Below are 14,368 nucleotides of genomic sequence, written 5' to 3' on the forward strand. Positions count from 1 at the left end.
TGGTGAAAACTCTAGATTACTATCACCATTTAAGATTAAGAGATTTGAATTTTAAATGTGTACTTTATTCTCTTCTGACTATATCAAATGATCACGAGTGAAATCACAAAAGTCAAACTAAAAAGAAATGAGTCATACAGTGGGCAAGAGCCACTTTTAATCAAACAAAATTTTCCCTCAGCGCTCTGCCATCTCTGGCAGACAAGTTCTCTCCCCATTTTCAAAGTGGTAAATAACAGGATTCCCTTCTTCTGTGCTTCCAGGATTTTGTGCCCCTAAGAAGAACAATGATTAAAAGATGAAATGGGTTAGGACTGACATTTTAATCATCCTTCCCTAAAGAGTTGGTTTTTCAATTTGGATGCATGAGCTCATGCTTCCTGTTAGTTCACTTTGTAAATAAAACTGTTCCTTAATAGTTGTCTTGTATGGGTGGTGAGTGAGCTCTGTCTTAGAAGCAAAATGAGAAGGGAAATTCTACCTCCCCTAGTGCCCGCATCCAGGAAATGGTGGAGAATATGGTGTTTGAATGGGAGGATTTCAAAGCATGAGCTATCTAGCAATATTAGAATACAAGTTTCTAAGAGAATTGTTAATCATACTAATATAATATCTAATATTTTTACTGAGTATTTACCATGTCTCCTGAATTGCATAAAATATTTTAAAGCATTAGCTCATTTAATCTTCATATTTGGTTAACAGGAGTATGTATTAGACACTGGAGCTGAGACCTTTGTTATTACTCTTTAATCTTCTGTCCACCTTCACAAAATAGCATAAGCTTGAGAAGAGAATTGATTTTCAGTAGAATCACACGTAATACACATTAGCCATAGAAGGATAAGGAAAATAGAAAATGATACAGCAAGACCAAGCTTGCCATAATAGTTGTCAACATTATGCTCACCTTGTCTAGACAGTATGGCAATCATGCGAATGAAAGTGGAAAATGGGCTAAAAAGAAGGAAATGTTACCTTCACAGAGAGGCCTTTTCTGACCACCCAGTCAGAAAGAGCCCTGACTCCAACCCCTTGCCCCTCCCTCACCCCCTGCACCTCACAACCTCACAATTCTTAACCCTGCCTGGCACACTGTGCATTACCTTTTTTTTTTTCTTTTAGTCATCTGTCTTGCAGAACTAGATTGCAGTTCCATGAGATCAGTTCCATAAGATCCTGAGTCTGGAACAGTGGCTGACACAGAGTAGGTATCAATGAATATCAGGCAAATAAATGAATAAGAACAGACTTCAAGAAAAATCAGAAAAGAGTAGTTGGCTGAAAGAAAGACTTTGGTGAAAAGAAAGGAGAAAAACAGCTGAGTTAAGGACGGAAAACACATAGGCTCTTGGGGCATCTCAGATGAAAGCTTCAATTACTTCCCCGCTTCGGTCCCAGGCTACATTTTTGAATCCACAGTTAACATGACTTAGCAAAACAGCAGGCACATGATTCAGAAACTTGCTGTTTCTGCCCACACAAGAAGCCTCATTTCTCTAAATACCCTTGGAGGCCAGAGAAGAGTCAAGGGCTGTCTTTGATTCATTTTCCTTCTCATGCCTAATGGCATCTGCAGAAGTTATCTTCTCATTTTTATTGGCTGCTTAGTATATCCGCAGTGAAAGCACTTCCGGCAGCACTCTGTCACCAGATACCAAGACCCAGAGATAAGGACAACCTGCAATACTCTTCACATTACATGTCCAACGCCTCCAAGAAAATTGGTCAGATTATTTCTTTCCTCATGCATTTAGCAAGCTTCTACTGTATATGCAGCCTGTATTAGACAGTGTGGGGAAAGCAAAGATGAAACGAGAGAGCCTGTTTTCGGAAGCCCACAGGGATCCCACCAGACTGCACCATTTTCAGTGAACACGCGTACAGTGTTTCCTCTCTGCAGAAGCAAGTGACAGTTTCTATTAAATCACTGAGGTTATTTTTCATTCATCTCACCAGCTGTATAGCAGCTTTCATGACACCCTTTAATGTCATGAAAAATTTCCTGTGGATTGGGTTGTCCAATCAGAAAGTGGGGGGTGGTGGAGGTCCTAGGACATCTGGTATGTGTGCCTAAGGAAAACAAGACTGAACACTTGATACTTCATGTTCCTTTCATTTCTGCCTTTATCTCCATGAAATGGAGCATTAATCATTTCAAAAAATCTACAGATTATAGGATTTTTTTATAACTTCTGATTTTATGAAGACAATTTATATTCTCATCTATCAAATCATTTTGCCCATTCATGCATCCATTTATTCAACAAATATGCCTGAAGTTACTATTGCATTCTGAGCAGTACTCTACTCTCAAGGAACCTGTACTCTTGAGGGAAGACAGACATGCAAAATGTATCCAAAATCTCACCACTTCTTAACTCCTTCAGGGCAAACACCCTGATCTGAGCCACCTCTGCCTCTCATCTGGACTTTCCCAGGAGCTTCCAACTGAGTGTCCCTATTGCATTTTTGGTCTCCTATGACTGACTTTCCACGTAGCACTCGAGCAAGTCTTTTAAAATGAAATCAGTCCATTTCAGTCCTCTCACCAACCTCCTACAGATCCCCATAATGCTCAGAGTAAAATTCAAAATCTTTATGATGGGCTCATAATAAGTATCATAAAAATATTGAATATAGGAAGAAGTCAAAGTTTGAACCCTGGAAAACACTAATGTTGAAGAGAAAATTAAGAAGAAAGAACAAGGGGTATAAAAGAAGGGGTAAGAAAGCAAGAAGAGAGTGTGCCCTAGAAACCAAGGAGGGGGAAAAAGTCCAAGTGAGGGACGGCCAACAGTGTCTGCTATAAAGAGGTTGAGCAACGCCCCAACTGAAAGAACCCATTGGATCTTGTACTCAGAAGGTGAATGGTGATCTTGGCAAGAACAGCTTGGGGCTGAGCAAGGCTTGGGGAAGGGGGATTGATAAAGGCAGAACACTGAGTCAAGTCATAGCGGGGGGCAAATTCCAGGTATGGAAGTGGCCCAAGCCACTAGAGAATTTTTTCTTAGAAACTGGACAGTGAAAACATGGTGGGATAACCAGATGGAGATGGGAATGACAATGATAGGCAGAGACAAGTTTTTTTTTTTCCCCCTTTATTTTTTCTAAGATAGGGTATATGAGAAAGACATGAGGATCCTATACCCAGAGAGAGGGTGGGAGAAGGATTTATGGAACCTGGTCACAGAAGTGGTAGAGATGAGAATTTAAGAGCACAGAGAGGCAGACTGGTCTCAGGTAGGGATAGAACCAGCAGCTCTTCTGAGGAGGACTAGAAGAAAATAAAATTGAGGTTCCATCAATTATCAGAGCACAAGAAAGGAAGTTGGGGTTGTATAAAATATTTTAAAGCATTAGCTCATTTAATCTTCATATTTGGTTAACTGGAGTGTGTATTAGACACTGGAGATCCTCAACTCTCCCTGTTAAAGAATGGGGAGCATCAGATGCAAAGCAGGAGGACAGATGGAAGACTGGGAAGCATGATGAGGTTGGGAAATTAGGGAGAGACTGAGGAGAGAAAGAGAGAGAGAGAGAGAGAGAGAGAGAAAGAGAGAATGATGATGATGATGATGATGATGATGGTGATGATGATGATAGATCAGGATGGATCTGTTAAACTGTGATACATTAATAAAGATCATCATGCATTTGTTCCAAATATGCATGCTTAAATTTATGGTTGAATCTAATGTTTTTAAAATATTCCAAATCTCTTCAGAATGTGTTTAGTCTCACATTCAGCCAGAACGTGTTCCCCTCTGCCACCCACTGGATTTATTACTCTTGTAAGACAGTGAGTTCTCAGAATTTAAAGCCTACAAGAATCACCTTAAGTGCTTGTTGAAATCACAGATGTTTGGACCCCAGCCCCAGGAATTCTGCCTCAGTAAGTCAGGTTTAAAGGAACACCACAGGTGATTCAGATGCAAATGGTCTGAGCACCCTAAATGAGATGTGTTGCCAAGGGGAATGGCCTTGAGCAGCTCTGGAGATTGTTCAAAATAATCCAATGTGAGAACGTTTTAGGACTCAGCTTCATTTGCTAAAGAATAGAAGAAAGATCTGAGATGCTTCCTTACTCTCTCTTCTTCCTTATACATGCCGTTCACCCTTTCATGTCCTAACATTTCCTTGTCCATTTATATCCTTTCTCAAACTTTCAGAGGCTAGCTTAGATTTCTCATTTTTCTTCCTATCTGTTTAAGAGTAAAGCTCTCTAATCTATCCTTTGATCCCTCCCCAAGCACACACACTTAGCAAGTTTGTGCAAAATATTAATTTAGTATCTAATTATTAAACCTATAGAATCTTAGATTTGTCATTCTCCTGAGTAAATTATATGGTGCTCCTCAAAGATGGAATTTAAAGAAGAAGGGGGAGAAGAAGGAGGAGAGAAGAGAAAGGAAAAGGAAGACCTTTTCCTTTTCCTTTGGAGAGACTCCAAAAAAAGTGTTCAAAATATTTTTTTGTGTTAAATTGTGTTTGATAGAGGGAAGGAAGTTTGGGATGAATAAGGAGAGGTGATCCAATCGAGAAAAGTGGAAAACCTTAGTGTGGAAAAATGATACTGACAAGATATCTGAATATTTGTATATTTGTGTAACCTCCAGTCTCTGGAGTTCTCAGTAAGAAAAGCTGCATTGCATTTGTATTCTGAAGTTTTCTGTCAGGAAAAACATTCCTAAGTGCACACTATTTTTAGTGCTGTAAATAGAGATCCTACACTTCATCCTACTCTTCATACATTCATCTTCTAAAAGATGTGTGTGTGTGTGTGTGTGTGTGTGTGTGTGTGTGTGTGTGTGTAACATTTGTAAAAAGAATAGATCAACATAATAGAGTCAAATGTTTATGCTAATACCTTTCGATCTTTTTGGAGTACCTACTCATTGTTCACTCAAATATATTTATTAACCACCTCTTATGAATTGGGTACCTAGAACCCAAAGGATGTCAAAGTAAAAACTTACTAAACTTATTCCTCAAATTCCAGTCTAGCTGGAGAGACAGAGACATGGATGAGTTATAATATATGGTTGAACATAATAGCTGCTTTAAACACATGAGTTTTTGCAACGTGTGCAGTACCTATAACGGCAGGTAAAAATGGGAGAAAACTACCCCAGCTTACAATGGTCCATTGAATTTTAACCACAGAGTTATACACAACTATGGATTATTATCATGTAACTATAATATTGTGGGACATAATTGCTTACTCCAGAATGATGTTCTTTTCTATAAATTTGCATCAGACATTTATATCAGAAATATGGAAAATAAATATCTCTTCTCCTATGCTAGAAATTTACTAGAATGTTCACAGAATCATGTACAACACCCAAAACTCAGAACAACAACAAAAAAAAGTAGAGGCATATCAACCAAAGTATGGATTTTTTAAAATTTGATATACTATGCCATGGTACTAGAGGTGAAATTATTAAATCTTAGTCACACAAAATATTATTAAATCACAGGAATACTATGTTGAGTTAAAAAAATCTAAACATAGTAAAATATATATAGTGCTATTTCTTCTATAAAAAACGCAAAAAAGAAAAGAAAAGAAAAATCCCCAGGTGGTGAATTACAAAAGGACTATAGAAGAATGATGAAAATTCAGTATCATGATTCCCCTGAGAAGAGGTAAGAGGGGGGACTTAGGGAGAGATGCATGGGATTTCAGAGGAATGACAGAGTCCTTTCAGTTAAACTGAGTAGGAGTACAAGAGATTTGTTGAATCATTTTTTTATAACTCACATATTCTTCATAAATATGCCTATGTGGGCACTGAACATTTGATGAAACCAATTTAAAACAGAAAATGATGTATTCGGGACCTTCAAAGAAGATACATCATTCTCTTTGTTTTCATATTAACCTTGCTTCTAAACTAGAATAATAAAAATCAGGTTTAAAATCTGCTTTCGCCAATGAACGCTACTTAATGCCTGTTGTAATGAACACAACCTTATCATAACTTCGATGGACTACTTCCATAGAAGCCAATGCACAGGCACCTGGTACACTTTATGCCCAGCTTGTCTTCTACTTACGGGGGAGTCTGGAGCTATGTGAGAATGCTTAATTAAATTGAAGTACTAGAATTGTTTTAAAAAGGCATTTAATGCCTCTCTTTTCTACATCCTGTGGGTACCCACACAGTATTGAGTGTCAATTATGTACAAGCCCCAAGAATGCACTAACTATGGAGAAAATACCTTTTATATCGCCCAGGGAGACCCAGAGAATTTTTTTAAAGGAGGTAAGATTTGAATTGAGACTTGAAAAAAAATGAACTAAATCTGTGAGGGGAAGAGGTGAGGGCAGGGACCAGGCCTTTACTGAGGAGTGCATAAGGCTTCTAAGCAAGAGGCAGCAAAGAGCTTAACTCATTCTAAGAGGAAGAGGAAGGACAAGGGACTGAGGTCTGAAGGGGTGTGTATGCTGATAATATTTTTCCACTTTACCCCACAAGCTACAGGGAATCCACTGAGTTGTTTAAGAAGGACAGTGTGGTGATCAGATTTGTACTCAAGAATGGCCCCTGACTTCAATTTGAAATATGGACTGAAGGGAAATCAGACTGCCTTAAGGTAGGGAGACTATTGCAAAGGCTGCAGTGGTCATCCAAGAAGGGAGTAATGTTGCAGCTACTAAGGCGTGGGTTGTGGGCCTAGGAAAAAGGTGTGGGAGGGTGGCAGGGGGGTGTTACAAAGTTATTAAGGAGGAAGATCTATGGAGTCTGATTACTGAATGGATTAAGGGGAAGTGGGTAGACAAGAAGTCCTTGAAAGATTCCTAGTTTTCTGATAACAAAATTTAGAAAGATTCTAAACAGAGTCAATGGTTTTTCTAGTTGTATTTACATTTTGTGTGACTTAAAGATTGAAATCTCCAGTATTTTCTCAAACCTTCTAAGACAAAGAGAAAACTGTACTGTACATTTCTACTTTAAACATTTTTAAATATTCTGTGTTTAAAAGTCACGTGTTGGGAAACCATCATTGCCAATAGTAGTGTACCAAGAACAAAACTTCTGCAGGAGATAGGAAGTTGTGGAGGGGGGGCGGGGGAGTAGAAAGAGAGATGATTCATCCATAGACATGATTGAAAGATGATAAATGGGAACCCACTGCCCACCAGCAGCCACCAAGATCATCCCCGTGCACTGCTTCACCTGAAGCAAGATTGTGGGCAACAAGTGGGAGGCCCCTGGGCTGCTGTAGACCCAGGACAGGAGTGGGATACTCTGGATGCCCTGGGCCTGGAATGCTACTGCTGTCACTGTATGCTGCTGGCACACGTGGACCTGATTGGGAAGCTGCTCAACTATGCATCATTGGAGAAGTAGCTCCTGGAGAAGTAACCGCTGGGTTTCCTTTCTGCTCTGCTGACCATGGACAGTGTCACAGTGACCTGAGGTATCATCCGGTTGGGAACAATACCTGGCCACAGCCCCTTGCCTCCCATGCTGGAAGGAACTGTTCAGTAAAGGTCTGGAGAATTAAAAAAAAAAAAAGGTAGATGGATAGGTAGATAAATGATTGACATAATAGAAGATAATAAATAAGAGAGAAAGAGAGAAAGATGATAGACAGGAAACCAATGTGATACCCCCAATACTGATACTATTGACTCCTTCCACTGCTGACAAGTCCCTCAGCTTCCCTGAACAGATTCGATTTTGCTTCATTAGTGAAATCAGATGGTCAACATGAAATTTAATGAAGAGAAAGAATGTAATGTTGGCATTACTTTAATGAACATTTACAAATTCCCTTAATGATGTGCTAGTTATCAGAGAGAGAAAGGATAAGTCATTCAAGGAGTGGGAGAAGTTAGCATCGGCACAGGGTGGGACAGGGCTATGAGGAGTGGAGAAGCTCAGCAGATCAACAGTAAAGAATTCACTGTTCTCTGATTATCACAAATACTAATGTCTTAATAACTAGCATGTTTTCAAATGCCCACTATGTGCCAAACTCTGAATGTGATTTATGCACATAATCTCCAGAAGGACAGGACACTAAAAATTATTTTTAACTAGTTTCTATCTCTTTTTCCACCAAATGACCTTAACTACCCCCAACACTACTCTAATTAATTACATGGTGATTTATTTGGAGTTCATACATTTCTGTTTGACTAAGCAAGAGTACTTTTGCAGTTTCCAGATTTCTCCCTTTGGCTATGATTATCCAAAGCACACAATTATGTTACTGAAAAAAGAGAAAAGAAAGATAACCTTTTAAAAGGTACACATTTAAATTAGGTTAATTGCAGCACCTAATTTATATTGCTCTCATTAATGATGACTTTAGCTCTTACTGGAAAAAGATTTTAAGAAAACATTAACAGATTGCAAGCCCTGGCCATACCTTTGTGCTCTAGTTAACAGCTCAGCTGAACATTAACCACAAGCTAGTGGTTTTACATAGGACAGAGCCCAAGGCCACTTCAGCAGCATGTGCCATCAATGTGCCAGCCATGCATCATCCTATTGGTCCTTCCAGATGCCTTGGATGGAGGCAAACTGGATGGATTTCTCCAAGGACACAGCCTGTCCCCTGCTTCCTCAATGCTGTGTGCTGCGTGCCTCGTGGGGAGATGTCGTGATGTGGATCTTACAGGTTTGTGTGGAGGCAGATCTGGGATGAAAGACATTTTCTCTCAAATTGTCTTCGTTCTTTTGATGACAAATGTCTTTGAGAGCAACCCTGATCAATCAAAAGAATACCTGTTTTATACCTGACATATAACTTTAATCACAGAAGCAAGTTTTTATGAACGACCAGTCTATCTAGCCCTAGAACTGTGCTCCACCTACCACCTACGCCAGTTGTTTTCATGGCATTGCTCATTTCCCAAGTAAACTGCAAGTTCCTTTAAGGCAGGAAATATGCTTCATATTTATTCTGCAACCCCCAATGTGCTGCACATGAGATATGGACAAAACAGCTCTACAATTGGCTCTGCCACCTGCCATCTGAATATCTTAGGCAAACCGTCTTCTCTGAGTTCAATTTTTTTCCACGTGTAAAGGGGTAAGTATCTTCCGAGGGCTAAAAGAAATTGTAATTTCAACAACGCTCTTTAGACCACATTACCAAACAAATATCATTTAGCCGTGTTGAGTCTGTATTTCACCGAGTGCTGTACTCAAATAAGCTTGTACAATCGTTTTGCTGCTGCTGATTACAAGTAATCAATGAAGATGAATCTTCATGTCTTATGACAAACTTCTCAGAGCAGGAATTTCTGAAAGGGAAAGAATATGTTTTATATGATTTTCCCATGTGGCCAAGATCTTGTATGTTTTTGATAACGATTATGGTGATGTTACCAAATATCCTCAGAGATTATAATTTTATGGAAATCTATGATGTTGACAAAAAAATGTCAAGATACAAAATATTCTCATTTAAGACGACTATTGCAATTAGAAAGAAAAAATGTGAGAAATATTTATGTTCACAGACAAAAATAGTGGAGAAAATATATATAAAGAATGAAAACATTAAGGAATCAATATTTCCAAAGTGATAGTCATCTATAAAACAAATTCCAGTTAATAAAATTGCATCACTGGAGTAAATAGAACTGTAAGTCTTTCAGTACCTTTGTGACATTCATTTGCTTTCTATTCATTTCTTTTCTTTTTTATATATACATTAAATCAGTATTTCTTTATTTTTGCTCCCAATACTATTTGAAATTGCATTTTTAGACATAATATATATGTAAGCACATGCATTTACATCTAATTCTTATGTTACTAATGTAATGCACGCAAAAAACTTTTATGCCAACATATGTTTTTGAGTGTTTTCTGCAAGTCCTTGTTTACCAGAACTCTTCCCATGAAATAAATATATATAAAAATGAAAGGTGTAATCTTCATCATATAACCTTTTAAAATATGTCTTTATATTTGGTAGTATAGTGTCTTAAATGTTTTCACCTTATTTTCGGTAAATGTAGGTCATTTTTATATCATGGTTTATATCTACTGTGGCTGCCAGATACATTTCGCTTTACTTAATTCATATGTATTGGCTTTGTTTTTAGGAAATTTAGTTCATTGCATGAATTCTGGGTAAAGGAAGCAATCTCATCTTTGAAAAGTCTATGTTAGCAGTTTCTGTTGAAACATCTTTGTCAGATTTCTCAAGGAAATATTTTCATAGAAGCAATAAAATCAAATATGATGATAATGAAGATAGTTATTTCAGAGAATTAGAGACAAGGCTTCTTTTAACAGTGGTATTTTAACTTCATCATATGGTCTTCTCTCTTTTGAGTATGTTTTTTAATTGATGTGTCATAATTGTACATAATAGTGGGATTTATTGTTACACATTTGTATACATACACTGGTTTTCTCTTTTAAAAATGTAGTAACAGAACTTATCACCACAGCCTTTTATGAATCATGTAGTTATGGTAAAAAGGAATTTAATTAAATTCTGAGGTAAATTCCAGAAGATGATCATTGGTACATTTATTAAATAAATGGTAACGTGCACACAATTGTTTCCATTCAAAATGATCTCTGTAATACTGATTATTGCTCAATGTGAAATTCCTGCCAAGTGTAATCATAGGGAAATACTCAAAATGAAAAATGAGCATAAGGAAATATCAGCAGCACCTTGGAAAGAATTCAATGGAAATAACAACAACAAATTAGAACTAGTTATACTTTCACATGGTCCTTAACAACTACCTAGCTGAAATATTTTTTAAAAAATGCATTTTGAATTTTTGCAATAAAAAGTAAATCAACATTTATACATTCAATAATAAAACTGAAATGATCAAGAGTAAACACAATCTCCCTAATATCTAACAGACACTGACAATGATTAGATTAATTTGAGTTTATTTTTGAGAACTAAAGGTATCAAAAGTCAATCTAAGTCTCTCCAAAGTGGTGAAAAGAAATTAACTCTTGGAATTTTATATTCAGTGAGATTATAGAAACCATAAGCAAAATAAAGGCATTTTTCATATAAACATTGAGAAAGTATTCAATGTTTAAATCCCCATTAAAACTATTAATGGGAGGACAACAGCTTAAATTTTAAAAAGAAGAACACAGAAAGAATGTATAAAGTATTCAAAACCACAATGTGCAAAACTAACCATTTAAAAACAGCTAAAGTCCTAGAAACTCATTCATTAATAGGGAAAAGGTAGAAAAGTAAAATTACAAACATATTCCTAACAAGTTTGGAGGTGCTCTCACTGTGTGGGTAAAGAATGCTGACGTCCACATTGTCATGGAAAGAGAAAAGAAATATCTGCATTTTATATCTATGGTGTATGATTCATGTTAAACAGGTTCTTAATTCAAATAAAAGTAATACATTTTCTATATTTGAGTTATTTCTTTGCTCTTAGGTACCTAAGCATTTCCTTTTCTTTGTTTCAAGTTTAGCCATGACCATAAGTTTTTCCTTTCTTTTTCTTATTTATGTAAGTTAAATTGATCTCCACTAGTACATAAAAACATAAAAATTGTACATACCTATGGGGTGTCATGTGATGTTTTGATGTACGCATACACTGTGTAAAATTCAAATCCAGTTAAACATCTATCCCTCAACCACTGTTTTTTTTATAATAAAAACATTCAAAATCATTTTTTCTGTCTTTTGAAATATGTGATATATTATTGTTCAATATGGTTACCCTACTGTGCAATAGCCCACCAGAACTTCTCTCTCCTATCTAACTATAACTTGGTACTTATTGATCAGCTTTTGCTCACCCCAGCCTCCCTTCTGCTCTCCCCAACTCTGGTAACCACCATCCTACTCTCAACTTTGCTTGACAAAATAGTCAATATTTGTTTTGTCAGTTTGTGTCATGGTTTGGGGATCTGAAATGTCCCTTAAAAGCCCCGATGTAGCAGTGTTAGAGGTGGGGGGCCTTGACAGATGTTTCATCGTGATGGGTCAAACCTCATCAATGCATAAGTCCATTGATGAGTTCATAATTTAATTAGGTGCTGGGGCCTAGTTGGAGGAAGTGGGTCACTGGGGGCATCATTTAAAGGGTATATTTTGTCCCAGCCCCCTTCTCTGTCATTCTGCCTTTTGGCAACAGTAAGGTGAGTAGCTTTCCTCTGTCACAGTTCCCATGATGTTCTGTCTCACCATAGGCCCAGAAACAATAACGTCAAGTGACCATGGACTGAAACCATAAGCCAAAATAAATCTTTCCTCCTTGAAGTTGATTTTCTCTCTTTTGTCACAGTAATGGAAAGCTGACTAACAGAGTTTGTTTTCTTACTAATGTTACATTTTCCTTACACAAATAAGTTTGAACTGTCATTGTTATTTTTAGTTAACCCCTAATCAATGTCATTATGATAGGCTTATGAAGGCCACACTGAGCCTATCACCTGCTTTATTACCCAGCACTGCTTAAATGAGTCTGTTGCATTTTAGAGTCTCTGAGTGACCTGCATTTCAAAGAGAATGCAAGCATAAGGAAATCCTGCCATTTTTGTAATGTCATAGAATCCAGCACATTTTTTTGTTTTGTTTTGTTTTACTTAAAAGGTGTCATTTCCAACAGTCAGATTACACTAGGTGACATACTACACTCTTGTGATACTTGTTCTCATTTATAGACTAAATTTATTCCTTGGAAGATTTAAGATACAGAGGCAACTTTTAAAAGAAACCAAATTTCCTCTTTTTCCCTAGTCTTCTATCTGCACCACCAGCTACCCGGTGCTGAACTATTCCCAACTCTGCATGCTTACATTCATTTCTTCTGTGGTTCTGAAAAAGCCATTTTACAGAAACATACAGAACCTTATTTATTGATCATTTGTGTTGGAAATAAAGCATTGTATTCTGATGTAAAGTAACCAATGACACTACAATCAAATATTTGTTAGATTCAATTAAGGATTCATTCCTTTCTAAGAGTAAAACTCTTCAGGGAAATAAATAACCATTTATATAATCCATAAATTTATCCTCAAAATATTTCACTGAATACATTCTATGTTCTGTACTAAACTTCAGCTAATCCAGAGAAATTTGGGTCTGGTCCTTTCTTGACCCATCTTTGAATAGATTGAGATAAGGTGGATGATTAACTGAGTATGGGTTAGACCACTGGATCTTTAGAGATAATGGATGCAAAGTGGGGGTGACTGTAAACATTAAAAGACATCAGAGAGAAGAAACACAGTTCTTTGATCCCCTATTCTTTTCTACTAGTTAAATTTTACATCCCAAATCCTACATCCTACCCTTACTCTACATTGCTTAGTGAGTGTTTTTAAAGCACCCATGGATACCCTGAGTACTTGTGTACTTTGACAAATGCCTGGTAATCAGAAGGATAAATGGTCAATGTTTAATAAAGTGCCAAATTAAGCAATTGCCTGTGGAATTCAACAGAGTGCACGCAGTTTGCCCAAGAAGAAATAGCGTGTCTTTAGACAGGACCCTCAATTTCTTTGAAGGGAATTTCAATTCCCCTCAAAGAAAGAGTCTTTCCCCTGGTGGTGTTTTTGACCCCTGACGCATCGGCGCCCCCTTTCGGCTTAGTGGCATTCTTGTCCTTTGCAACCCTCTTCTGGTAAAGCCAGTGTAGAACCACAAATGAAAATGCTAAGAGGGTGAAGTCAGGACTGAAATTGGCAGTACAAGTGAAAAGGTAAGTAAACTGAGTCTTCTGGGTCCATTACACCTACAGATTCCACCAAGAGAAGGGGTGTTGGGTCAACAGTTTTCATCTAAGTGGGGAAATAAGCATCATGATAACAGGACTGCTTTTGTGGGTAATATTTTATTTCATCCATGTGTTTGTAACTGGGTCATGTCCAGTTTTGTTTTTAATCCAAAACCATCTTATCTTGATCTGGACCTAATCCACAAAAATGTCAACTGGGTATTCTTTATGATTTAATACCTAAGAATTAAAAATTATATTCACCTGACAAAAAACAAATGGAGAAAAGAACTCCTTGTATGGTAGAAAGTAATAAATTAATTTGGAAGTGTCCATTAGTACTTACAGTCTCATCACCGTCTTTTGCCTCACAAAAAGGATCTACATGATGTGCAAAAAATTCCATGTGTGAAAGTGTTCTCTTCACAGTACCTATTTTGATTACCACCACCCCTTTGCATAAATGAGGTTTCGTTCTTCTTACCCGTTCTGCAAGTATAATATTTCCAGGTCCTCCTAATTGTGGAAACAGAACATGACTCTACTTTAGAATCAAATGGGGGAGTCTATTTGTGTGTGGGGGGCGGGATGTACAAGTACTTGTATTTTCTTTTTCTTCAGGTGTCACGATGTTTTCTACAAAGGGTCTTAGTG

The 14,368-nt window shown here is 37.3% G+C and overlaps 1 pseudogene across 1 annotated transcript; it reads left to right on the forward strand.

Moving 5' to 3' along the window:
* Window positions 1-6,750: 6,750 nt before the first annotated feature.
* On the forward strand, window positions 6,751-7,598 carry LOC306657034 (DNA-directed RNA polymerases I, II, and III subunit RPABC5-like; annotated as a pseudogene). Its single transcript has one exon. The product of its transcript is annotated as a DNA-directed RNA polymerases I, II, and III subunit RPABC5-like (transcript).
* Window positions 7,599-14,368: the final 6,770 nt, after the last annotated feature.

Source organism: Sciurus vulgaris (genome assembly GCF_902686455.1).
Source record: "Sciurus vulgaris genome assembly, chromosome: 1".
Taxonomy (NCBI): domain Eukaryota; kingdom Metazoa; phylum Chordata; class Mammalia; order Rodentia; family Sciuridae; genus Sciurus; species Sciurus vulgaris.